Source organism: Ranitomeya variabilis, chromosome 5 (assembly GCF_051348905.1).
Source record: "Ranitomeya variabilis isolate aRanVar5 chromosome 5, aRanVar5.hap1, whole genome shotgun sequence".
Lineage (NCBI taxonomy): Eukaryota > Metazoa > Chordata > Amphibia > Anura > Dendrobatidae > Ranitomeya > Ranitomeya variabilis.
This window is the reverse complement of record NC_135236.1, coordinates 629,712,429-629,740,195: the sequence shown is the minus strand read 5'-3', so window position 1 is coordinate 629,740,195 and position 27,767 is coordinate 629,712,429. Positions and strand designations below refer to the sequence as shown.

Here is a 27,767-nt window from a genome sequence, read left to right as displayed (position 1 = left end):
TTTCTCAGCAGAGTGAGGAATAAACTCAAATAATGCTGATCCCTCAGTGTCTGGTGATGGGTAGAGGATCTTCGGAGCATTATCATTCTTATCAATGATACATATCCTCACTGTCACATTACTGCTCAGAGGAGGAGATCCACTGTCTTTAGCCATCACCTGGAACTGAAATTCCCGCAACTGTTCATAGTCAAATGATCTCTGGGCGTAGAGAACTCCAGTCATTGAGTTTATGGAAACATATGATGACACAGGAATATTATCTATGTTGCTGTTTATAATGCTGTAAAGAATGTTTCCATTATCACCTTGATCAAGATCTGAAGCAAGAATATTTTGTATTGATGTCCCAGGCTGATTATTTTCCATAATGTAGACCACATAGTTTGTTCTCTCAAAAATTGGAGCATTGTCATTCACATCTGAAATATTCAGTGTAATGGTTTTGTTGGTGCACAGAGGAGGAGATCCTTTATCCGTACAGTGAATTGTAACATTATACAGAGAATTCCTCTCTCGGTCCATGCTAGATGCAGTTACAAGTTTATAGTAGTTGCTGGATGATGGTAACAATTGAAAATCCTTCATGTCTGGGACCACACAAAGAATCTCCCCATTCATCCCAGAATCCAAATCACGGACATTAATTATTGCTATGACAGTACCAGGTGGAGAATCTTCTGGAATTGCTGCTTTAGAAGTAGTAACTGTTATATCCGGCGGATTATCATTCACATCGATCACTTGTATTGACACCTTACAATGTGTGACAAGACCTCCACCATCTTTAGCTTCAACAGTCATTTCATAGTTATCTGATGCTTCATAGTCTAAGTCTCCTATTATCTTTATGTCACCTTTATTTGAATCTATGGAAAATATTTCATTCATATTTTTAGGAATGTGGCTAAAGGAATAAGACACTAAGCCATTTGTACCTTCATCTTCATCAGTTGCATTTAAATGGACAACTAGGAAACCAACAGGTGCGTTCTCACTTATTCTTATGTGATATGTTTCGTGGGAAAATGTTGGAAAGTTGTCATTCACATCTTGTACTGTGATCTTTATTATGGCAGTGCCAGTTTTAGGAGGTTTACCCCCATCAGACGCAGTTAAAATTAACTCATAAAAATTATTTTTCTCTCTGTCCAAAGATTTTTCTAGTATAATATCTGGATGCTTTATTCCATCCTTAGTTATTCTTTCTTCAAGACTAAACCATTCATTACCAGTAAGAGTATAAGATTGTATAGAATTTGTCCCTATATCGGGATCTTCTGCATTTCCTAAGGAAAAATGTACTCCGGGATCCAAAGACTCACTCATTCCTAATTCATAGTATTTCTTAGAAAATGTTGGGGCATTGTCATTCACATCCTGGATCTCTACTGTGATAGTGTAAAAATTCAAAGGATTTTCAATCACAGCTTCCAGATTTATAAAGCAGCTCAGTTTAGATCCACATAATGCTTCTCTATCAATTCTCTCTGATACAATTAAGTCTCCACTTTCCAAATTGATGCTGAAATATTGCTTTGTATCATGAGAAACGATCTGAAATTGTCTAAAAGCAAGTTCCTTGACATCCAACCCAAGAGCTATTGCCACATTCCCAATGACAGATCCCCTTTTTAGCTCTTCAGTTATTGAGTACTGTAATTGGCCTGAGACATCATTCACGCAAAATGAAGAGAAATGCAATAGTACTTGCCATATCACTGTCCACGGTGTCCCTCTGTTTCTTCTAATAGTTGTCATTATTAGGAAAGTTATTTCATAAAAAAATTATAATATTCCAAAGGATTCTTGTGGAAGTAGATACATTTAAAGCAAATTGCAGGGTGCTCTAAGGAATGAATGCAGGATTTTCTGGAGATCTGTGCTGTGAGGCTGCATTAGTTCCATCATTCAGTGAGAACAGAAAATACTACAGTCTAATGGCGGCACTCAGAGGTCACATTGAGGTACTGCAAGTAAGAAAGTTTGTTCTCTTATGATAAATATGTATTGTCAGAAAATGGATATATTTTCCTTATATAGCTATTTATTGCTATTTTCATAACTACATATCAGCCTACGTGGATCTTCTTTTAGTGTTTTAATGTTATTAATCTTAAAGTGAACTTGTCAATTTCCCTGACGTCTTCATTTTGGTAAATACCTGTATTTCCCATGAAATGATATTTCGAGTGAACCATTTCTTTGATTTCTGTATGGTATTGTACCACTGTTCTTCGTCCTAAAAGTAGTGACCAGCATATGAGCAGAATTCGAATTTGCCAGGAATGGTTCGCTCACATCTGTGTAGAAAATCGGTGAATGCAATGTATGCAAAAAAATCACATTGCACTCAAACCAATGTTATTCAATGAGGCAGTGGTCATTTGCAAGTTTTTTCTCACTTGTATTTGGGTGAGGAAAAAAATTGCAGCATGCTGCATATGGCTGCGTAAAACGGCTGGGACTCACCAATGCAAATCAATGGGTGCAAGAAAAAAATCTGATTTTTACGCACACATCTCATAGGAAACTCGACATTTTATCAGCCAAGTAAGTTCACAGAATGAACCATCAGACTAGATATATAGGTAGCTAGGTAGATGTCAATGAAATGTATAATCAGTGCTTTGCATGTGTATTTTTGTGTCCTTGTATCTAGCTAATAAATAAATACATGAAAAATGGCTTGGGATCCCCATATTTTTACTAACCAGCTGAGGGAAAGCAGACAGCTGTGACCTGTAATTTTTTATTCTGGGAAGGGGCCAATATCCATGGAGCTTTTCAAGACTATTAATATCAGCCCGCAGCTGTCTGCTTTGCCTTTACTGATAACTAAGAAGGGGGGGAAATAATGTGGGGGTCCCCTCTATTTTTAATAACCAGCAAAGGCTAAGCAGACAGCTGAGGGCTGATATTAATTGTCTGGAAAGGGCCTTGAATATTTTTCCCTTCCCACAATAATAACACCAGCCCTCAGAAATGGAGCATCCATTAGATGCGCCAATTTTGGCCCTTAGCCTCGGCTCGTACGACTGCTCTGGTGCATTGGTGATCAGGGTAATGGTTTTGGGGTTGATGTCAGCTGTGTAATGTCTGCTGACATCAAGACCAGGGGTTAGTAATGGAGAGGAGTCTGTCAGACAGACACCCCCATTGCTAACCCAGTAAGTTAGAAAAAAAACACACACAGAAAAGTCCTAAATTTGTAAAAAGCACTCCCCGCCAAGTACCCTCTTTTACCCACTTATTACCATAAAAAAGTAATCTGAATGGATGTTCCACAATGATTCCCAACTCTGCTACATCCAGAGCTTGTGATGTGTGGTGACATCAGTAAAGTTTCCGATCGCTTCGGCAGTCGGAACACACTGAAAGTAACATGTGAATCCGGCTGCTGTGACGAGCGGTCATGTCAGTAAGGCGATCGCAGTTCACAGCCGATGAACTGGGGTAACCTTACTGATGTAGCATGCAAACTAACTGCCTGCATAGAAGGGCTGACTGGGTCTCTTAGGACCTAGCAACTCTTGTTCTCTCTTTGCATCCTATAATCACATGAACTCATGGTCTACATGAGGAAGCACAAACAGTGCTTTCTAATCTATATTAACAAGCACTGGTTCAGCCCTGGGCACACAGAGATCAAGAAGGTAAATATGGGAATAAGCTATGTTTATCTTCTCTGTACAGATTTTGGCTGTGTTCAATAGCTAGCTCCCTGGCCCATAGGTATATGTGTTATGACCCCAATGGCGAGGGTCTCAGAGATATCAGCAAGTCTGCAAAGTACAAAAATCCAGCTCATAGGGCAGTGGTAACTGGGTTGACCATATATCTACTCCTAACGCCAACCCTAGAAGTAGCCGGGGAACATGCCTTCGTTGGTCGCTAGATGTCTCGCGCCAGCCGGAGAGCTAACTACCCCTAGAAGAGGAAAACAAAGACCTCTCTTGCCTCCAGAGAAAGGACCCCAAAAGTAGGATACAAGCCCCCCACAAATAATAACGGTGAGGTAAGAGGAAATGACAAACACAGAGATGAACTAGGTTTAGCACAGAGAGGCCCACTTACTAATAGCAGAATATAGTAAGATAACTTATATGGTCAACAAAAACCCTATCAAAAATCCACGCTGGAGATTCAAGAACCCCCGAACCGTCTAACGGCCCGGGGGGGAGAACACCAGCCACCCTAGAGCTTCCAGCAAGGTCAGGATACAGATAATATACAAGCTGGACAAAAAATGCAAACAATAACGAATTGCAAAAAGCAAAAAAGCAGACTTAGCTTAATCAAGCAGGAACCAGGATCAGTAGACAAGAGCACTACAGATTAGCTCTGATATCAACGTTGCCAGGCATTGAACTGAAGGTCCAGGGAGCTTATATAGCAACACCCCTGACCTAACGACCCAGGTGAGCATAAAAAGAATGACTGACAAACCCAGAGTCAAATCACTAGTAGCCACTGGAGGGAGCCAAAAAGTAAATTCACAACAGTACCCCCCCCTTAGTGAGGGGTCACCGAACCCTCACCAAGACCACCAGGGCGATCAGGATGAGCGGCGTGAAAGGCACGAACTAAATCGGCCGCATGCACATCAGAGGCGACCACCCAGGAATTATCCTCCTGACCATAGCCCTTCCACTTGACCAGGTACTGAAGCCTCCGCCTGGAGAGACGAGAATCTAAGATCTTCTCCACCACGTACTCCAACTCGCCCTCAACCAACACCGGAGCAGGAGGCTCAGCAGAAGGAACCACAGGCACAACGTACCGCCGCAACAAGGACCTATGAAATACGTTGTGAATGGCAAACGACACCGGAAGATCCAGGCGAAAGGATACAGGATTAAGGATCTCCAATATCTTGTAAGGACCAATGAATCGAGGCTTAAATTTGGGAGAGGAGACCTTCATAGGAACAAATCGAGAAGACAGCCATACCAAATCCCCAACACGAAGTCGGGGACCCACACCGCGGCGGCGGTTGGCAAAACGCTGAGCCTTCTCCTGTGACAACTTCAAGTTGTCCACCACATGATTCCAGATCCGCTGCAACCTATCCACCACAGAATCCACCCCAGGACAGTCAGAAGGCTCCACATGTCCCGAGGAAAAACGAGGGTGGAAACCAGAGTTGCAGAAAAATGGCGAAACCAAGGTGGCAGAACTAGCCCGATTATTAAGGGCAAATTCAGCCAACGGCAAGAAGGTCACCCAATCATCCTGATCAGAAGAGACAAAACACCTCAAATACGCCTCCAGAGTCTGATTAGTTCGTTCCGTTTGTCCGTTAGTCTGTGGATGAAAAGCGGACGAAAACGACAAATCTATGCCCATCCTACCACAAAAGGATCGCCAGAACCTGGAAACAAACTGGGATCCTCTGTCCGACACAATATTCTCAGGAATGCCGTGCAAACGAACCACGTTCTGGAAGAACACAGGAACCAGATCAGAAGAGGAAGGCAGTTTGGGCAAAGGAACCAGATGGACCATCTTGGAGAAACGATCACATATCACCCAGATGACAGACATGCCCTGAGACACCGGAAGATCCGAAATGAAATCCATAGAGATGTGTGTCCAAGGTCTCTTCGGGACAGGCAAGGGCAAGAGCAACCCGCTGGCACGAGAACAGCAAGGCTTAGCTCGAGCACAAGTACCACAGGACTGCACAAATGACCGCACATCTCTTGACAAGGAAGGCCACCAAAAGGACCTGGCCACCAGATCTCTGGTGCCAAAAATTCCCGGGTGCCCTGCCAACACTGAGGAATGAACCTCGGAAATGACTCTGCTAGTCCATTTAGCAGGCACAAACAATCTGTCAGGTGGACAAGAGTCAGGCCTACCAGCCTGAAATCTCTGCAACACACGTCGCAGATCTGGAGAAATAGCTGACAGGATAACTCCTTCCTTAAGAATACCCACAGGTTCAGCGACTCCAGGAGCATCAGGCACAAAGCTCCTAGACAGAGCATCGGCCTTCACATTCTTAGAACCTGGTAAATACGAAACCACAAAGTCAAAACGGGAGAAAAACAATGACCAGCGGGCCTGTCTAGGATTCAGGCGTTTAGCAGACTCGAGGTACATCAGATTTTTGTGATCAGTCAAGACCACCACACGATGCTTAGCACCCTCGAGCCAATGACGCCACTCCTCAAATGCCCACTTCATGGCCAACAACTCCCGATTGCCCACATCATAATTTCGCTCTGCCGGTGAAAACTTCCTAGAGAAAAAGGCACAAGGTCTCATAGTAGAGCAACCAGGGCCTCTCTGCGACAAAACGGCCTCTGCCCCAATCTCCGAAGCATCCACTTCAACCTGAAAGGGAAGTGAGACATCAGGCTGGCACAAAACAGGCGCTGAAGTAAACCGGCGCTTCAACTCCTGGAAAGCCTCCACGGCAGCAGGAGCCCAGTTAGCCACATCAGAGCCTTTCTTGGTCATATCCGTCAACGGTTTAACAACGCTAGAAAAATTAGCGATAAAACGACGGTAGAAGTTAGCAAAACCCAAGAACTTCTAAAGACTCTTAACTGACGAGGGTTGAGTCCAATCATGAATAGCTCGAACCTTGACTGGGTCCATCTCCACAGCAGAAGGGGAAAAAATGAACCCTAAAAAGGGAACCTTCTGTACACCAAAGAGACACTTTGAGCCTTTAACAAACAAAGAATTTTCACGCAAAATCTTGAAAACCATCCTGACCTGTTCCACATGCGAGTCCCAATCATCAGAAAAAAACAGAATATCATCCAGATAAACGATCAAAAATTTATCCAGATACTTCCGGAAAATGTCATGCATAAAGGACTGAAAAACTGAAGGTGCATTAGAGAGCCCAAATGGCATCACCAAGTACTCAAAATGACCTTCGGGCGTATTGAATGCGGTTTTCCATTCATCTCCTTGCTTAATGCGCACAAGGTTGTACGCACCACGAAGGTCTATCTTGGTGAACCACTTGGCACCTTTAATCCGGGCAAACAAGTCTGACAACAACGGCAAAGGATACTGAAATTTGACAGTGATCTTATTCAAAAGCCGATAGTCAATACAAGGCCTCAAAGATCCGTCCTTTTTAGCCACAAAAAAGAATCCCACACCAAGAGGGGAAGAAGAAGGACGGATATGCCCCTTCTCCAGAGACTCCTTGATATATGAACGCATCGCGGTATGTTCAGGTACCGACAGATTAAACAGTCTTCCCTTAGGAAACTTACTGCCTGGAATCAAATCTATTGCACAGTCACATTCCCTATGAGGAGGCAATGCACTTGACCTAGACTCGCTGAAGACATCCTGATAATCAGACAAATACGCCGGAACTTCCGAAGGCGTAGAAGTAGCAATAGACACGGGCAGGGAATCTCCATGAATTCCATGACAGCCCCAACTTGACACTGACATTGCCTTCCAGTCCAAGACTGGATTATGGGTCTGTAACCATGGCAACCCCAAAACAACCAAATCATGCATCTTATGCAGAACAAGAAAACGTATCCCCTCCCGATGTTCAGGAGTCATGCACATGGTAACCTGTGTCCAAAACTGCGGCTTATTTTCTGCCAATGGCGTAGCGTCAATACCCCTAAGAGGGATAGGATTTTCTAATGGCTCACGAACAAAACCGCAACGCTTGGCAAATGACAGATCAATAAGACTCAGGGCAGCACCTGAATCTACAAACGCCACGACAGGATACGATGACAGTGAGCAAATCAAAGTTACAGATAGAATGAACTTAGGTTGCAAATTACCAATGGCGACAGGACTAACAACCTTAGTAAGACGCTTAGAGCATGCTGAGATAACATGTGCAGAATCACCACAGTAGTAACACAAGCCATTCTGGAGTCTATGAATTTTCTGCTCATTTCTAGTCAGGATTCTATCACATTGCATTAAATCAGGTGCCTGTTCAGATAACACCATGAGGGAATTTGCGGTTTTGCGCTCCCGCAACCGCCGGTCAATTTGAATCGCCAGGGCCATGGAATCATTCAGACCTGTGGGAATGGGAAAACCCACCATCACATTCTTAATGGCTTCAGAAAGGCCATTTCTAAAATTTGCAGCCAATGCACACTCGTTCCACTGGGTCAGCACGGACCATTTCCGAAATTTTTGGCAATACACCTCAGCCTCGTCCTGGCCCTGAGACATAGCCAGCAAGGCTTTTTCTGCCTGAATCTCAAGATTGGGTTCCTCATAAAGCAAACCGAGCGCCAGAAAAAACGCATCAATATCAGCCAATGCCGGATCTCCTGGCGCCAGCGAGAAAGCCCAATCCTGAGGGTCGCCCCGTAAAAAAGAAATAACAATTTTCACTTGCTGAGCGGAGTCTCCAGAGGAACAGGGTCTCAGGGACAAAAACAATTTACAATTATTCCTGAAATTTCTAAACTTAAATCGGTCTCCGGAAAACAGTTCAGGAATCGGTATCTTAGGTTCTGACATAGGATTTCTGGTAACATAATCTTGTATGCCCTGCACACGAGCAGCAAGCTGGTCCACACTTGTAATCAAGGTCTGGACATTCATGTCTGCAGCAATCACAAGCCACTCAAAGGTAAAGGGGAAAAGAAAAAAAAAAAATGAGAGAGAGAAAAAAAACTCAGAACTTTCTTTCTTATAATCCCACTTCTGCAATGCATTTAACATTTAGTACTGGCCTGGCAAACTGTTATGACCCCAATGGCGAGGGTCTCAGAGATATCAGCAAGTCTGCAAAGTACAAAAATCCAGCTCATAGGGCAGTGGTAACTGGGTTGACCATATATCTACTCCTAACGCCAACCCTAGAAGTAGCCGGGGAACATGCCTTCGTTGGTCGCTAGATGTCTCGCGCCAGCCGGAGAGCTAACTACCCCTAGAAGAGGAAAACAAAGACCTCTCTTGCCTCCAGAGAAAGGACCCCAAAAGTAGGATACAAGCCCCCCACAAATAATAACGGTGAGGTAAGAGGAAATGACAAACACAGAGATGAACTAGGTTTAGCACAGAGAGGCCCACTTACTAATAGCAGAATATAGTAAGATAACTTATATGGTCAACAAAAACCCTATCAAAAATCCACGCTGGAGATTCAAGAACCCCCGAACCGTCTAACGGCCCGGGGGGAGAACACCAGCCGCCCTAGAGCTTCCAGCAAGGTCAGGATACAGATAATATACAAGCTGGACAAAAAATGCAAACAATAACGAATTGCAAAAAGCAAAAAAGCAGACTTAGCTTAATCAAGCAGGAACCAGGATCAGTAGACAAGAGCACTACAGATTAGCTCTGATATCAACGTTGCCAGGCATTGAACTGAAGGTCCAGGGAGCTTATATAGCAACACCCCTGACCTAACGACCCAGGTGAGCATAAAAGGAATGACTGACAAACCCAGAGTCAAATCACTAGTAGCCACTAGAGGGAGCCAAAAAGTAAATTCACAACATATATGATCTTGTGCTATCTGCTTATACTGCATTGACATTTTAGAACATCAGTGCATGGTAAAGTGTTGACTATCTGTATGTACAAAGACTGTGGGCAGTCCAGAAGTAGTTAAAAAATTATTGCTTGCTGAATCTCACAAGCCAGAAAGTACACTTTCTGCGACACACAAGACTTGGTTTCAGAATTTTTCTCCAAAAGCAAAATTAGGACAGAGAGGTTTTAAGATGCACTCTTTCTTTGAGTGTGTTTGAAGAGTAATGGAAAGATATATATCTTTGTACCTTGTTAGCCAGTAGATAGAATTTTGTTTTTAGAATTGAGAGTCCTCAGTGGTTGATACCTTTTAATGGCTACCTGAAAAGATGGCAACAAACTGCAAGCTTTCGAAACTACACAGGTCTCTTCATCAGGCATAGACTAATACAAATTCTGAAGAATCACATATTTATGCACAACACAGCACAGAAATAATGTCATAGATAAGACAGGTGACATGAACCAGAACTACCATTATGGGAGAGTGATAAACCGTTGTGTCCATAAATATTGGAACAGTTCATAGATAAGGAGTGTAAATGTTTTATCTGTCTCAGAAGAGAGAGAGAGAATAGTCTGGCAGTATAAACCTATGACTACCTTTGACACTCTCAGTGCAGGAATGAATGTGTTGCTTGGATTTATGTATTTTTACCTCAATTAAGGAATTTGCTCCTCAGACCTTTTGGGGGCATCACCACACAGAACCAGACCCCAATCAGAGGACAATAAAACATTCAAACTCCTTATTATGAACTGTTCCAATATTTATGGACACAACTGTTTATCACTCTCATAATAAGTCATTAGTTTTTATATATTCACAGGTACTATAGCACGCTATCATAGAATGAAATTGTTATAAAAAAAGACTACTGTATGTTACATAATCAACAGTGGAATTTCTTCTTATTTAGATAGGATTCAATAACAAGGACCAGCATTCAATGTAAAAGCAGTATTCACATACAGTTGTGTTCAAAATTTTACATACCCCGGCAGAATTTTTGCTCTCTTGGCCTATTTTCAGAGAATATAAATGATAACACCAAAACTTTTTCTACACTCATGGTTAGTAGTTGGATGAAGGTATTTTTTTTCAAACTATTGTGTTTTCTCTTTTTAAATCATAATGACAACCCAAAACATCCAAATGACCCTGATCAAAAGTTCACACACCCTGATGATTTTGGCCTGATAACATGCTCAGAAGTTGACACAAATGGGTTTGAATGGCTACTAAAGGAAATATCCTCACCTGTTTGTTTGTAATCAGTGTGTGCATAAAAGCTGAGTGAGTTTCTGGAATCCAGACAGACTCTTGCACCTTTCATCCATCCACTGACATTTCTGGATTGTGAGTCATGGGGAAAGCAAAAGAATTGTCAATGAATCTACCGGAAAAGTTAGTTGAACTATATAAAACAGGAAAGGGATACAAAAGGATAGCAGAATGCTCCTTAGACAACACCATAACCCAAGTGAGTGAAGCTTCACTCACTTGGGTTATGGTGTTGTCTAAGGAGCATTCTGCAATCTGCTTTTAATATTTTCATTAAAGTTTATTTTATCAAGATCGAGCTGGGACATCGTGTTTTTTCCATTGCTAATGTTTCGTCAGGATCAAGTTCCGTGCTCCATTTGGAAACGGTGAGCTGGCTTTTTTCCTTTTTTTTTTGTTTATACAAAAAGATATCCAAGGAATTGATTATGCCAGTCAGCAGCGTTCAAACTGTGATTAACAAATGGAAAATCAGAGGCTATGTTAAAACAAAACCATGGTCAGTAGACCAACAAAAATGTTGCCCATAACTGCCAGGAAATTTTTTTGGGATGCAAAGACAAACTGACAAATAACATCAGCTGAAATACAGGACTCTCTGAAAACTAGTGGTGTGGCTGTTTCAAGATGCTTAATAAGGAGGCACTTGAAGAAAAATGGGCAGCATGGTTGAGTCGCCAGAAGAAAGCCATTACTGCACAAATGCCATGAAGTATCTCACCTACAATAAGCAAAACAGCACAGAGACAAGCCTCAAAACTTCTGGAACAGGATAATTTGGAGTGATGAGACCAAAATTGAACTTTTTGGCAACAACCATAAACATTACATTCGGAGAGAGGTCAGCAAGGCCTATGATGAAAGGAACACCATTCCTACTGTAAAGCACGGAGGTTGATCACTGATGTTTTGGGGATGTGTGAGCTACAAAGGCACAGGAAACTTGGTCAAAGTTAAAGGAAAGATTAATGTAGTATGTTATCAGCAAATACTGAAGGCAAATTGGCACTCATCAGGCCAGAAGCTGCGCATGGAGCGTACTTGGATTTTCCAACATGACAATGATTCAAAACACAAGGTCAAGTCGTCCTGTCATTGGCTACAGCAGAACAAAGTGAAGGTTCTTAAGTGGCCATCTCAGTCTCCTGACCTCAATATAATTGAGCCACTCTGGGGAGATCTCAGGCACGCACAGTATTAAGAAAGGGGATATGTAAACTTTTGATAATGGTCATTTGGATGTTTTGGGATGTCATTGTGATTTAAAAAGAGAAAACACAGTTTGACAATAAATGGCATCACCCAACCACTAACCATGAGTGGAGAAAAGGTTTTGGTGTTATCATTCATATTCTCTGAAAAAAGGCCAAGAAAGTAAAAATTCTGCCGGAGTATGAAAACTTTTGAGCACAATTGTAACAATAGTACTAGCTAATATGCATTCTATGAAACTGTGCTTTTAGTGATGAGTGGATATGTGGAAGTTTTGGTTTGACCCAGAACCCCAACCCCATAGAAGCCAGTGAGGAGCCAAACTTTGGTGCTGCAAAATTGTCATAGTAAGGGCTAGGGTCCTGCAAAAAGAAGCAAATTGGGGGTAAGAGCAGGACAATTGCCCTACAAACAAATGTGGATAGGCAAATTACTTAAAATAGCATAGAATAAAACAAAAACAATAATAATCTTGAGCCAAGAGTCAGATGTCCAAGTGGAGGAATAGAGCAGTGCCTTGCATGTGTACTTTACTGTATGGACCCCTGTTATTGGGACGTTCTCACCTAACCCATGGATAAAGAAAACATTCAAACTTCAAAATACTCCTTACAGTAAGAGGTCTGCAGTCCTCTCACACCTACACCTGTACTTGATTCTCCTGTATTTTAACAGCATATGACAAAGGACTTTCTGATGAGACTTTTTTCTTATACAGTATGAAAGAGGTACTATAAGTTGGGATCTTTTGAACAATTATTTAATTCTATTTTTCAACAACAAAATCTTTTGATTTTTCTTATTACGTTTCATTAATACACAATTTCAATACAATTGCTATAAAGAGCAAATACAAAAAATGAACATTCTTTCAATGAATATAATGACACTAAAGGAGTTTTCAAGGTTGGGGCTAATTTTAAAGGGACTCTGTCACCTGAATTTGGAGGGAACAATTTTCAGTCATATGGGCGGGGTTTTCGGGTGTTTGATTCCCCTTTCCTTACCCGCTGGCTGCAATATTGGATTGAAGTTCATTCTCTGTCCTCCGTAGTACATGCCTGCACAAGGCAATCTTGCTTTATGCTGGCGTGTACTATAGAGGACAGAGAATGAACTTCAATCCAATATTGCAGCCAGCATGCAGCCAGCAGGTAAGGAAAGGGTGAATCAAACACCCGAAAACCCCGCCCATATGACTGAAAATTGTTCCCTCCAAATTCAGGTGACAGAGTCCCTTTAAGAATGTAGTTTATTACTTGTCATGCTACAGTGCCAGCCAAAAAATAGCCTTGGCTTGAAAACCCTTGTTAAGGTCTCATTCAGACAACAGGGATTTTTCTTTACCAGTATTTTGGATCAAAGGTTACATCAGTGTTTGGTCAGTGTGTCAGTTTTTACAATCAGTGATTTTTTCTGATGAAAAAATTAAATAAGTACATTAAAAAAAATCTCGCTATCTACATTTTAGATCAGTGGGGTTGCAACAGTTGTTGGGCCACTCAACACAGCCGAACAGCACAGTTTCGCCAACTGCATATCTGCCCCTATTTGAATACAATGGTGCAGTAACGAGCAGCCAGCACTTACGTCATGTACGTGACTCATTGATGTCTGAATGAGGCAGAAAAAAATACTTAATGCTGTCAGAACACTTAAAAAAAAAGTTAGTAGTCAAATATCCTTGCTTGCTACTGGTCTGCAGGCATCAATATCTGCAGGTGGGGGAGCAGCATGAGACCTTTGTGGCCTTTTCCTTTTATCCTAATTCAAGTTTTTATGGTACAAAAATGTGGAAACATTTTGGGGGATCATTCTAGGCACAAACTCTAGGGTTCAGCTAATACTTCCTGTTCTTTAAAGATCACTTTTCAGTATTATTCTCTTTATCTTCACAGGTGGGATTACTTCTCGGCAGGTATGGACTGGGGCTGAAACTCAGTCCTGGCATTTGAAATCACACAGGCCCATGTTGTCCCCATCTCCATGAACCAGATGGAATATATTACTAATATTACCCTGGATGGAGGAAAGGAAGATTTCTACAAGACCAATATTTCTAATGATACCTGTGGCCTGCTCAGTTAAGTGACAGAGTCTGCGACTGTGCTCCATCACAACTCTTAACGGTATGGGTATCTTGAGAAAACCAAAGCCAATTCTGTTAACAACATAGCAAACAAGGCAACCCATGACCAGATAGGCCCTTCTGGCATTTGCCAGAATTGCAAGATGTTCAGTCCGGCCCTGCTTCTCGGTATATGGTAACAGCCAGTGGTGTAACATGGGTAACTCATGGGCCCCCGATGCGAAAGCTCCAACGGGGCCCCCAAATATTTTAAATCTTAAATAGCAATAGTCTTTTTCTATAGGCCAAATGGACTTTTAGGCCCCCCCTAGGCACCAGGACCCGGGTGTGATTGCAACCCCCACACCTGTTGTAGTTACACCCCTGGTAACAGCCAACTTTCTTTCCCCCTTCATAAGTCCACATCAGCGCACGCCTAGAAAACTCTCTGAAAAAATCAAAGCCTGTCTATTTATCAGCAGATAAAAGGTATCCAACATCAAGACATAATACTGTATCATGATATTTGGGTCCACTTACAAAATGTTATATCTGTATTCAAAAATAATAAAGGTGCAATTCCAGGTTGTGAAAGTGTCAAACATTACATACAGTATCTAACATTAACTGAATAACTAATATGATATAACTTATTTGTACAAATATGAAATAGTGCATTAGTAGGGTGTCACAGGATGATTATACGGCATCAAAGCTGTGATTGTTATCTTACCATATTATTATTGCTACAGCATTTTTAAGATAAGAAAGTATAAACTTTATTATCCAAATACCTGATCTGTATTGCTGGCAGGGAATTCAGTGTGTCCAGAATCACTAACTGCTGCCGAGTCTTCAGTGTCTATGAGATTCTCTGTGGGGACGTTCTGCACTGGTTTCAGATAAGCGATTTCATTCTGCTTGGAGTCCAGAGTCACACACACATCATATGAGAATGGGAAAGGTAAACTGGTATCACTGATCTCAGAAGGACATCCCAGGGTGAACTGAGGATACACGTTTCTACTGTATGCTCCATATGTAGTCGGGGTGTTGTCTTTTCTGCATTTGTAGATGACTGTGATGATTACAGTTATAATAAATAGACAAGAAATCAGAGCTATGGATATGACTAGATAGAAAGTTACAGGAGATTTAGTATCTGAATTGGTCGGTTGTCTTCTTATTTCTGGCACAACTTGTTGAAAATTCTCTGCCACAACTAAACTCAAAGTGACTGTAGATGACAAAGATGGGGCTCCATTATCCTTGACTAGAACCACAAGTTTTTGCCTTAAATTATCTGCATCTTGTAGATCTCTCACAATCTTTATTTCCCCAGTATATTGGCCAATTCCAAATAATGAAGGATCGGGAACTTGTAGTAAGTGATAGGAGAGCCAGGCGTTGTGTCCAGAGTCAGCGTCCACTGCAATCACTTTGGTGACTAGATAACCTTTCTCAGCAGAGTGAGGAATAAACTCAAATAATGCTGATCCCTCAGTGTCTGGTGATGGGTAGAGGATCTTCGGAGCATTATCATTCTTATCAATGATACATATCCTCACTGTGACATTACTGCTTAGAGGAGGAGATCCACTGTCTTTAGCCATCACCTGGAACTGAAATTCCCGCAACTGTTCATAGTCAAATGATCTCTGGGCGTAGAGAACTCCACTTATAGAATTGATGGAAATATATGAAGATACTGGAATATTATCTATATTGCTGCTAATAATGCTGTATATAATCTTCCCATTTTCATCATGATCAAGATCTGAAGCAAGAATATTTTGTATTGATGTCCCAGGCTGATTATTTTCTGTAATATAGACGATGTAATTCATTTTTTCAAAAATTGGAGCATTGTCATTCACATCTGAAATAGTCAGTGGAATGGTTTTGTTGGTGGACAGAGGAGGAGATCCTTTATCCGTACAGTGAATTGTAACATTATACAGAGAATTCCTCTCTCGGTCCATGCTAGATGCAGTTACAAGTTTATAGTAGTTACTGGATGATGGGAGCAGTTGAAAATCCTTCATGTCTGAGACCACACAAAGACTCTCCCCATTTATCCCAGAATCCAAATCATCAACATTAATTATTGCTATGACAGTACCAGGTGGAGAATCTTCTGGAATTGCCACTTTAGAAGTAGTAACTGTTATATCCGGAGCGTTATCATTCACATCGATCACTTGTATTGACACCTTACAATGTGTGACAAGACCTCCACCATCTTTAGCTTCAACAGTCATTTCATAGTTATCTGATGATTCATAGTCTAAGTTTCCTATTATCTTTATGTCACCATGTATGGAATCTATAGAGAATATTTCATTTATATCTTTAGCAATGTAGCTAAAAGAATAAGACACTAAGCCGTTAGTACCTTCGTCTTTATCAGTTGCATTTAAATGGACAACTAGGAAACCAACAGGTGCGTTCTCACTTATTCTTATGTGATTTGTTTCTTGGGAAAATGTTGGAAAGTTGTCATTCACATCTTGTACTGTGATCTTTATTATCGCAGTGCCAGTTTTAGGAGGTTTACCCCCATCAGAAGCAGTTAAAATTAACTCGTAAAAACTCTGCTTCTCTCTGTCCAATGATTTTTCTAGTATAATATCTGGATGATTGATTCCATCCTTAGTTATTCTTTCTCTGAGACTAAACCATTCATTATCATTAAGTGTATAAGATTGTATAGAATTTGTCCCTAGATCAGGATCTTTTGCATTTCCCAAAGGAAAATGGACTCCAGGAACCAAGGTCTCACTCATTCCTAATTCATAGTATTTCTTAGAGAATGTCGGGGCGTTGTCATTCACATCCTGGATCTCTACTGTGATTGTGTAAAAATTCAAAGGATTTTCAATCACAGCTTCTAGATTTATAAAGCAGCTCAGTTTCGCCCCACATAATGTTTCTCTATCAATTCTCTCTGATACAATTAAATTTCCATTGTCCATATTTACATTGAAATATTGCTTTGCATTGCGAGAAACGATCTGAAATTGTCTAAGAGCAAGTTCCTTGACATCCAGCCCAAGATCTTTTGCCACATCCCCAACAATAGTTCCCTTTTTCTGCTCTTCAGGTATGGAGTATTGCAGCTGGCCTAAGACATAAGTGAAGCAAAATAAAGAGAAGTAGAGTAATACTTGCCATATTGTCCATTGTGTCCCTCTGCATCTTGTGTTATCTTTCATTACTAGAAACACAAGCTCTTCTTTTAAATATAATAATCCAAATTTAGAATCCAAGAATTCTTGAGAAGCAGAGAAGAGTAAATCAAATGGCTGGATGTACTGAAGATTTCATGCAGGATTTTCTGGAGCTCTGTGCTGCGAGGCTGCATTAGCTCCCGTAGTCTGCTCGAACAGAAAATACTACAGTCTAATGGCGGCACTCAGAGTGGAAACTGAGGTACTGCAAGTAACTGGCTAAAATCATGTACGTTTTAAAATACTTTACATTCCTCATGAAATAAAGATTCTAGATTGACACCGGGATACTTTTGTTATTTTTGTCAAAAGATCATATCCCTCATCATGCATTGAAGAGTATTAGATTGTGTAGGGACACACTTAAATGCTTTGAAGGCTATTATCTTAGATTAAATATTGGTGTAAAAATTTACAGAAGTCATAATGTTTATTCAAGGAACTATAAAGGCAGAACATCATTTTTTAATCGAAAACTTGACCTCTTCCTATTTTGCTCTTTTTGGCTGCTTTGTCTTGGCTCAGTTTAGAAGGAAAGTGACAGGTCCTCCATGCTCTTCAGTCCATTAGCATTAGACTTAGTTGTTAAATACACTGCCTAACCAGCCCTCTATAGTGTTTAACATCTAGAACCATGTTTCAAAATAGGCTTTATAATCTTTGCATTTCATATGCTAATTAGGGCTTTGACTAGTCAATGGGGTGCTTTTCCAGAAGCAGGAAGACGTCTTCCAGACATACACAGTGCACCAAGAAAGCCACGTGCAAGTTTTGCAGAGAGCTGGCGATGACTGCGGCTTTGGCCAAGCATTTTATCATGGCCACAGAGGTGTGATAACATGCATTGAGGCCCGACTAGTATAAGAAAATAAATCCCCCATCAACTATTCAAAGCTTTAAGTAGAATATAAAGCGCAAAGTTTATAAAGCCTTGTTTGAAACATGGGCCTACGTGTTAAACACTATAGAGGGCTGGTTAGGGTGAGTGCTGGTCAATAAATAGTCTAATGCTGGTGAGTTGGAAGGCATGGGGGATCAGCCAGGTTACCTTTATTCTGCACTTTTTCTGTCTCTTACCAGTTTTCCTAAATGTCTAATTTCCGTTTCCTTGCTTGCTAAGTGCGTGAGCTATGAGTCCTGAGTCTAAGAAATGTCCCCCACTGTTTGTCACCTCTCTCTTGTGCATTTTTGTAATAAAGCATTAAATGAGAAAATGCAGTTTCATCTTCCTCCCCCACTTGCTCTCTTCTATTTACTTTGCACTAAACATATTTTGTGATGACTGTGGATGTTTATGAATATAAGTAAATAAGGAAAAGGGATTTAAACCCTTCATGACATGCGCCATACATGTACAGCGCATGTTGGGCCTCTCCCTTTGATGTGGGCTCAGGCGATGAGCCCGCATCTTTTCCTGCACATGTCAACTGATTTTAACAGCCAGGAGGAATAACTCTTATTTCCTCCCAGTAGCCAGGCTCTCAGTGCGGCAGCCAGACAGTTTTAGAATACTATTAATCTGCAGATTGGCCCTCTATATGCAGGATAATAACTTTTTTTACGTGACAGTTTCCCTTTAAATCACTGATTGCTGAATTGTAAAGTGCTACGGAATATGTTGGTGCTAAATATATATGAATATTATTATATTATTATTGCTTCAATAGTCTAATATTTTATTACAGTCCTGCTCATCGGCATCCATGATGTGTAAGTACATAATGTGAAAAAATGAATCAAGTGAACCTGTTATTTTATTTAGCGCACTCTTACAAAAGAGCAAATGATAAACAATAATTTAAAATAAAAAATAATAAGAGGGAAAAATAGAAAAACTTTAACCTTCCTGTGACACTTGTATTGGCACCCTTTACATTAAATTAGTATGGAAATACATTTTGCCTGTGGTAAATCCCAAATAAGAGTCACCTGTGATTCATTGTCAGTGCCAGTACACAGGAATGGTTGAAAAAGAAAAAAATTGACTGTTTTAAAATGGCCAGCAATGAGTCCTGACCTCAATCCCATTGAAAATATTTGAGGTGAGGAGAAATCTGCCATTGGGAAAAAGAACCCTGCAAACATTCAAGAGCTTGAACAAACTGCAAAAGAAGAGTGTGAGAAAATCCCAGCTGAGAAGTGCAAGAAGCTTATTGATTAGTGTTGAGCGATACCTTCCGATATTCAAAAGTATAGATACCCGATACCAATACAAGTCAATGGGACACAAATACCGGAAGCTATCCTGGATGGTTCCCAGGGTCTGAAGGAGAGGAAACTCTCCTTCACGCCCTGGGATCCATATTCATGTAAAAAATAAAGAATAAAAATAAAAAATATGGATATACTCACCCTCGGACGGCCCTTGGCTGTCACCGCTGCAAGCGTCTGCCTCCGTTCATAAGAATGCAGAGTGAAGGACCTTCAATGACGTCGCGGTCACGTAAGCGGTCACATGAGCGGTCACGCGACCAATCACAAGACCGCGACGTCATCGCAGATCCTACACTCACTGCATTCTTAGGAACGGAGGCTGCCGGTTGCACCGCTGAGAGCCAGGGGCCGTCGGTGGGTGAGTATATCCATATTTTTTATTTTTATTCTTTATTTTTTACATGAATATGGATCCCGATTCTGATTTTCGATAACGCAAAAATATCGGAACTCGGTATCGGAATTCCGATACAGCAAATATCGGCCGATACCCGATATTTGCAGTATCGGAATGCTCAACAGTCAACACTATTATTGATGAAAACAAGAAAAGTTTGGAGGCTTTCATTAATGCCAAAGAGTGTGCAACCAAGTATTAACTAGGGGTGCCTTTATTGCTGCACATGCTGTTTATTCTGTTTCTTCTTTGAAATTGCAACATGTAAGCTGAAAATCAATGTTTTCTTGTTATATTACTTAGGACCACTAATTAAAAAATCTTTGAAATATAACTTTGGTACATTTCCATTCCATTTCCATTTCTTCTAAAGATATTGTACAGTCTATGAAAAAAATGAAGGGGTGCCAATAATAGTGACCAGCACTGTAGACTTGTGTATACAAGCCACCTGATTACAACAGCCAGTTATGTGGGCTTGATATTGGGACGTGATTCTACCTAGTTTTCCTGGTTCCATTCTATTTGGTAAAGGCAAGTGGCCTTATTTAAATTTTTTTATTGTATTTATTTTTTAAGAGAAAGCTACAAAATAAACTTAAACACAAGTGTTCACCTAATGGAGTGTCCGTTTTGACACCTGCACATAGCCTTATCATTTCACTGATATAATTCTCTATACTATGTGAGGCAGTGACCGGAAGTATAGGGAGGGTTGCTAGGTGTCCCCCAGTAAGCGCACAGAAGCGTATTGGGGCCTAGCTGTGATTGCAGTGCAGAATAAAAGTAAGAGTTGGTCTTGGGCAAGCTATTTGCCCAAGGCAGATTTAGGAAAACCTGCCATGGGTTTTTATTTTTGAAGCAGACTACAGGATGGTAGTGGGATGGTCCATTTTATCCAGGCCAGGTCTTACAAGTGGCCCATGGCCACAGGTTCCTTGTAAAAACCCTGCAGCAAAAGGTTGGATGTGTGAACCTTGTTTTGCAAACCTGTAGAGCAGGAGACTCTACAGAATGTCAGCCTGTGTGAAGCAACACGAAACCAAGTGGATCCAAAATGCCTGACACCCCTTAGCATACACGGCGGTGCAGTTGCCCACGGCAACTGGTCTCAGATACGGACTGTCTTGTTTCCCGGCTGCGATCTGGAGGATACCATGTGCTGTTTATGTTGTGAGCTTGGACATTAAACTATGTTTAATTTGAACTTTCCTGGATCACTGCTTCATCACTGCACTACAATGTATACCACTTTATATCTATGTACAACTACAGTTGGTCAAGTCCTTGGTGCACATTTTGCACCTATTGGAGTGTGTGCATTATGAAATAATTTGTTGAGCCCTCGCCATTGCTCCAATTAGTCTAATATTAGTCTTGCAAAGATGCCATTTAAGTACAGAGGCCAGTGGCACATGCTTGCTTGTGGCCAGTGATTTTATCTACATTTTCTGATACCATTCTATTTTGTTAAGGTGTAAGAGTGGTGAACTGTACTGTCACATTTCTATGCCTGAAGCCACGAATCACATTAAATAGGGTATGAATAATGTTATGAGTCTTCTTTATATATATTGTGTGTAGCGCTCACATCTCTGCCTGCAGTAACTCTCTCTCTGCAGAGACATCCAGTGCTCACCTCAATGGCAGCAGAGCCAGCTGCACCAAACAGTGCTCACCTCAAAGGCAGCCGAGCCGGCTGTACCCATCAGTGCTCAACTGTCCATTAGACTGTCCTGTCTGCACCTGCGGTTCCTATCATCTTCTATACCTGTCTGCATTTGTTGGACATTTCCCCAGGCTGTTTCAGCTATCCACTCCTAGGGGTCAGCTGCCATCTACCCAAGGTCAGTCCTGGAGTAGCACCTGGATCACCCTCCTTGTCTCTCCATGGACCGCAGTGTCATTAGCTATTACGCGTCCATGTTTGGATTGGGTGAGGCTCCTAGTCACGCCCCTCCAGGTCTTACTTGGGCTTTAGCACAGTAGTTCCACCACCCAGCCAGTTACATTGTGATATGGTAATTTGTAATGTATAGACAGTGGGATGCATTGAAAGTGTAATATGCATAGCGTATAGTAAAGTATGTGATAAGGTATGGTACAGTACAAGTACTGTTAGCACAGTGCTTTGTTAGGGAAGTTCTACCCATCAACAGATAACAAGGCAAGTGAGATGTGGAACTAGCCCACAGTGGGAGGTGATAGTGCCAGGGAAAGCTGGCTACTTCCTGATAGTCAGATAGGAGTTTGGAGAGTAACAAGCATGCAGTGCTACTAAGAGAAGAGCCACATCTAAGAAGAGACTGGAGCGAGGAATAGCGAGATCCTAAAGGGATAGTTGTGGAAGAGACAGTGTGGCCTTCCTCTTTAAAAGGTTCCTTGGATAGGACCATGTGAAAAGAGAAACCAGAGAACTTGCTAGTGCTGAATTTAATGGACCAAAAGAGAACTAGGATTGTTGCGCCAGTCGAGGTGCCGAATGGTAGATCCAGGGCATCCATAGTTAATGTGACACGTAAATGCTGAGTGAGTAGAGAGAAACTCACTGATCAGAACTGTGGCCTAGAAGCTCTGTTGTGGCAACATAGAGCCAAACAATGTGCTTCACCAGCCGTGAATTAGCTTACAGCGGAATTAAACAATGCACCTGATGCTTTTCATTGTGAAGAAAGCATGCTTAACCCCTTAACGACCGCCGATACGCCTTTTAACGGCGGCCGCTAAGGGTACTTAAACCACAGCGCCGTTAATTAACGGCGCTGTGGAAAAAGTGAATAGCGCCCCCCAGAGTCGGATTTTCTCTGGGGTCTCGGTTGCCGAGGGTAGCCGAGACCCCAGAGAACATGATTCGGGGGTTTTTTACCGACCCCCGAGTTGCGATCGCCGGTAATTAACCGTTTACCGGCGGTCGCAACAAAAAAAAAAAAAACGCGATTTGCCGTTTAATTTCTCTGTCCTCCGATGTGATCGCACATCGGAGGACAGAGAAATGTGGTCCCCGATGGCCCCCAATAGCCCCCCAATACTTACCTACCTCCCCCGGTGCTCCTCGTGTCTCCCCATGGGCGCCGCCATCTTTTTTCCGGGAAAAAATGGCGGGCGCAGCCGCAGTGCGCCCGCCGCCCGGCACCCGGATGTTCTTTGGGGTCTCGGCTGCCGGGGGTAGCCGAGACCCCAAAGAACATGATCGGGGTCGATTTGCACCGACCCCTGCTTTGCGATCGCCGGTAATTAACAGTTTACCGGCGACCGCAAAAAAAAAAAAAAAAAAGCGATCAGTTATTTCTCTGTCCTCTGATGTGATCGCACATCAGAGGACAGAGAAATAGGGGGATTCGGGGACCCTATCATACTCACCCGGGGTCCCTGGGTCCTCTTCTGTCTTCTCCTGCCAGCCGGCTTTTTCATCATGGCGGGCGCATGCGCAGTGCGCCCGCCATCTGCTGCCATCTGCCGGCCGGCAGGAGAAGACAAGTTGGGGCTAAAATTAGGGTTAGGGTTAGGGTTAGGGTTAGAGTTAGGGTTAGGGTTAGGGTTAGAGTTAGGGTGAGGGTTGGGGCTAAATTTAGGGTTAGGGTTAGGGCTAGGGTTAGGGTTAGGCTACTTTCACACTAGCGTTTTTTGGCTTCCGTCGCAATGCGTCGTTGGAGAAAAAACGCATCCTGCAAAAGTGCTTGCAGGATGCGTTTTTTCTCCATTGGCTTGCATTAGCGACGCATTGCGACGGATTGCCACATGTCGCATCCGTCGTGCGACGGATGCGTCGTGCTTCGGCGGACCGTCGACACAAAAAAAACTACATGTAACTTTTTTGTGCGACGTGTCCCACATATTTCAGTGCCACGTGCCACGTATTTAAGTGACACGTGCCACGTATCAAAGTGCCACGTGCCACATATTTCAGTGCCACGTATCAAAGTGCCACGTGCCACGTATCAAAGTGCCACGTGCCACGTATCAAAGTGCCACGTGCCACGTATCAAAGTGCCACGTGCCACATATTTCAGTGCCACGTGCCACGTATCAAAGTGCCACGTGCCACGTATCAAAGTGCCACATGCCACATCTTTCAGTGCCACGTGCCACGTATTTAAGTGACACGTGCCACGTATCAAAGTGCCACGTATCACGTATTTCAGTGCCACGTATTTAAGTGACACGTATCACGTATAAGTGCCACGTGTCACGTATTTAATTGCCACATATTTAAGTGCCACGTATCAAGATTTTCCATGGAGAACAGACACATCCAGAGATATGTCTGCTCTCCACGGCTGCAGCAACACACTGACAGGAGCCATAGTTCCTGTCGGTGTGTCACTGCGCATGCGCGAGCGAGTTTACCGGCGGTCATTGACCCCGGCACTCTCGCTTAACGGCAGTGCTGCGTGGGAAAGTTCAACGCAGCTGTACTGCTGTTAACCGAGACGCCGGAGTCATTGAACTCCGGAACAGTACGCGATACACTGCTAGGAGCTTCGCTCCTGGCAGTGTATCGCCGGAGAGCAGCCGATCGGCGTGGGACACTCGTTTTATGGATTCTGCGGACAGGGAGTATGAATTTGGTTTATTATTTTTGGATTTTTTCCTGGAGGATCGAGGGCTTCGCCTACAAGTGTGCTGTTGGTGAGTATATACTCTGTGTTATATGTTGTATGTACTGTGTGTCATGTATGTGTATTGTGTGTAGGTGTTTTGTGTAACTTTACAATTGTGCTAAGTCGCCGGACACAGGGACAACTCTCCCATCCTAATACCGGATGGGAGTAGTAGTCCCATACGGCGACTTAGCACAATGGTGGCACTAGCGTCGCATGGGGACACACACACGCACACACACGCACACACACGCACACACACACACAGAAGGACTCCATGCTGCTTCACTGGGGGGCGGGGGCTTCCCTCTTCCTGTCCGACGTCACGTCCGGTCCTGGGTGTCAACCCCTCCGTACAAAGACGCCGACACCCAGGACAAAGGCGCTGTGTGTGGAAGGTAATATGGGGCCCTAGGGGGATACGCAGACACGCCGCTGCGTAAAGAATTGACATGTCAATTCTTTTTACGCCGGCGTGTTTGCAGACAAAAGCGCCGCGTTTTTTTGCGGTGTGTCTGAACGGCAAAGTGAATTTCTCATTCACTTTGCCGGCAGACGAAAATGACATTGCGCATTTTTGAAAAGCGCCCGCAAAATAGCGCTCAAAAATGCGCTATGTCTGAAAGTAGCCAAAGGCTTCTTTCACACTTGCGTCGGTACGGGGCGGTCGCAATGCGTCGGCCCGATGTACCGACGCATGTTGTGAAAATTGTGCACAACGTGGGCAGCGGATGCAGTTTTTCAACGCATCCGCTGCCCAGTCTATGTCCTGGGGAGGAGGGGGCAGAGTTACGGCCACGCATCCGCGGAAATGGCGGACGCGACGTACAAAAAAAAGGTTACATTGAACTTTTTTTGTGACGACGGGGGCTAAAGTTATGGTTAGGGTTGGGGCTAAAGTTAGGGTTGGGGCTAAAGTTAGGGTTAGAGTTGGGATTAGGGTTAGGGTTTGGATTAGGGTTGGGATTAGTGTTACGTTTGGGATTAGGGTTGGGATTAGGGTTAGGGTTGGGATTAGGGTTAGGGGTGTGTTGGATTTAGGGTTTTGATTAGGGTTATGGTTAGGGTTGAGATTAGGGCTGTTTTGGGGTTAGGGTTGTGATTATCGTTAGGGTTGTGATTAGGATTATGGATCGGGTTGAGATTAGGGTTAGGGCTGTGTTGGGGTTAGGGTTGGAGTTAGAATTGGGGGGTTTCCACTGTTTAGGTACATCAGGGGGTCTCCAAACACGACAGCCAATTTTGCGCTAAAAAAGTCAAATGGTACTCCCTCCCTTCTGAGCTCTGCCGTGAGCCCAAACAGTGGTTTACCCCCACATATGGGGCATCAGCGTACTCGGGATAAATTGGACAACAACTTTTGGGGTCCAATTTCTCCTGTTACCCTTGTGAAAATAAAAACTTGGGGGCTAAAAATCTTTTTTGTTGGAAAAAAATATATTTTTTTATTTTCACTACTCTGCATTATAAATTTCTGTGAAGCACTTGAGCTTTCAAAGTTCTCACCACATATCTAGATAAGTTCCTTAGGGGGTCTAGTTTCCAAAATTTGGTCACTTGTGGGGGTTTCTACTGTTTAGGTACATTAGGAGTCTGCAAACGCAACATAACGCCCGCAGACAATTCTATCAAAGTCTGCATTGCAAAATGGCGCTCCTTCCCTTCCGAGCTCTGCCGTGCGCCCAAACAGTGGTTTACCCCCACATATGGGGTACCAGCATACTCAGGACAAATTGGACAACAACTTTTGAGGTCCAATTTCTCTTGTTACCCTTGTGAAAATAAAAATTTGGGGGCTAAAAAAATATTTTTTGTGGGAAAAAAAATATTTTTTATTTTCACTACTCTGCATTATAAACTTCTGTGAAGCACTTGGGCATTCAAAGTTCTCACCACATATCTAGATAAGTTCCTTGGGGGGTCTATTTTCCAAAATGGGGTCACTTGTTGGGGGTTTCTACTGTTTAGGTACATTAGGGGTCTGCAAAGGCAACATAACGCCCGCAGACAATTCTATCAAAGTCTGCATTCCAAAATGGCACTCCTTCCCTTCCGAGCTCTGCCATGCGCCCAAACAGTGGTTTACCCCCACATATGGGGTACCAGCATACTCAGGACAAATTGGACAACAACTTTTGGGGTCCAATTTCTCTTGTTACCCTTGTGAAAATAAAAACTTGGGGGCTAAAAAATCTTTATTGTTAAAAAATATATATTTTTTATTTTCACGACTCTGCATTATAAACTTCTGTGATGCACTTGGGCATTCAAAGTTCTCACTACACATCTAGATAAGTTCCATGGGGGGTCTAGTTTCCAAAATGGGGTCACTTTTGGGGGGTTTCTGCTGTTTAGGCACATCAGGGGCTCTCCAAACGCGACATGGCGTCCGATCTCAATTCCAGTCAATTTTGCATTGAAAAGTCAAATGGCGCTCCTTTGCTTCCGAGCTCAGCCATGCGCCCAAACAGTGGTTTACCCCCACATATGGGGTGTCGGCGTACTCAAGACAAATTGTACAACAGCTTCTGGGGTCCATTTTCTCCTGTTACCCTTGGTAAAATAAAAATTTGGAGGCAAAAAGATCATTTTTGTAGAAAAAATGCGATTTTTTTATTTTCACGGCTCTACGTTATAAACTTCTGTGAAGCACCTGGGGGTTTAAAGTGCTCACCACACATCTAGATAAGTTCCTTAAGGGGTCTAGTTTCCAAAATGGTGTCATATGTGGGGGGTCTCTACTGTTTAGGCACATCAGCGGCTCTCCAAACGTGACATGGCGTCCGATCTCAATTCCAGCCAATTCTACATTGAAAAAGTAAAATGACACTCCTTCTCTTCCAAGCTCTGCGGTGCGCCCAAACAGTGGTTTACCCCCATATATGGGGTATCGACGTACTCAGGAGAAATTGCACAACAACTTTTGTGGTCTAATTTCTCCTGTTACCCTTGTGAAAATAAAAATTTGGGGGCAAAAAGATCATTTTTGTAGAAAAAATGAGATTTTTTATTTTCACGGCTCTACGTTATAAACTTCTGTGAAGCACTTGGGGGTTCAAAGTGCTCACCACACATCTAGATAAGTTCCTTGGGGGGTCTAGTTTCCAAAATGGTATCACTTGTGGGGGGTTTCCACTGTTTAGGCACATCAGGGACTCTCCAAACGCGACATGGCATCCGATCTCAATTCCAGCCAATTCTGCATTGAAAAAGTCAAACGGTGCTCCTTCACTTCCAAGCTCTGCGGTGCGCCCAAACA

General features: G+C 42.7%; 1 protein-coding gene and 1 pseudogene across 4 annotated transcripts in view; both read right to left on the bottom strand.

The window, feature by feature from the left end:
* Positions 1-27,767, bottom strand: part of LOC143776637 (protocadherin gamma-C5-like) — a 671,321-nt gene that overhangs the window by 446,264 nt on the left and 197,290 nt on the right. The gene's annotated exons all lie outside the window — the stretch shown is intronic.
* LOC143773488 (protocadherin gamma-B2 pseudogene) lies at positions 14,849-17,392 on the bottom strand (annotated as a pseudogene).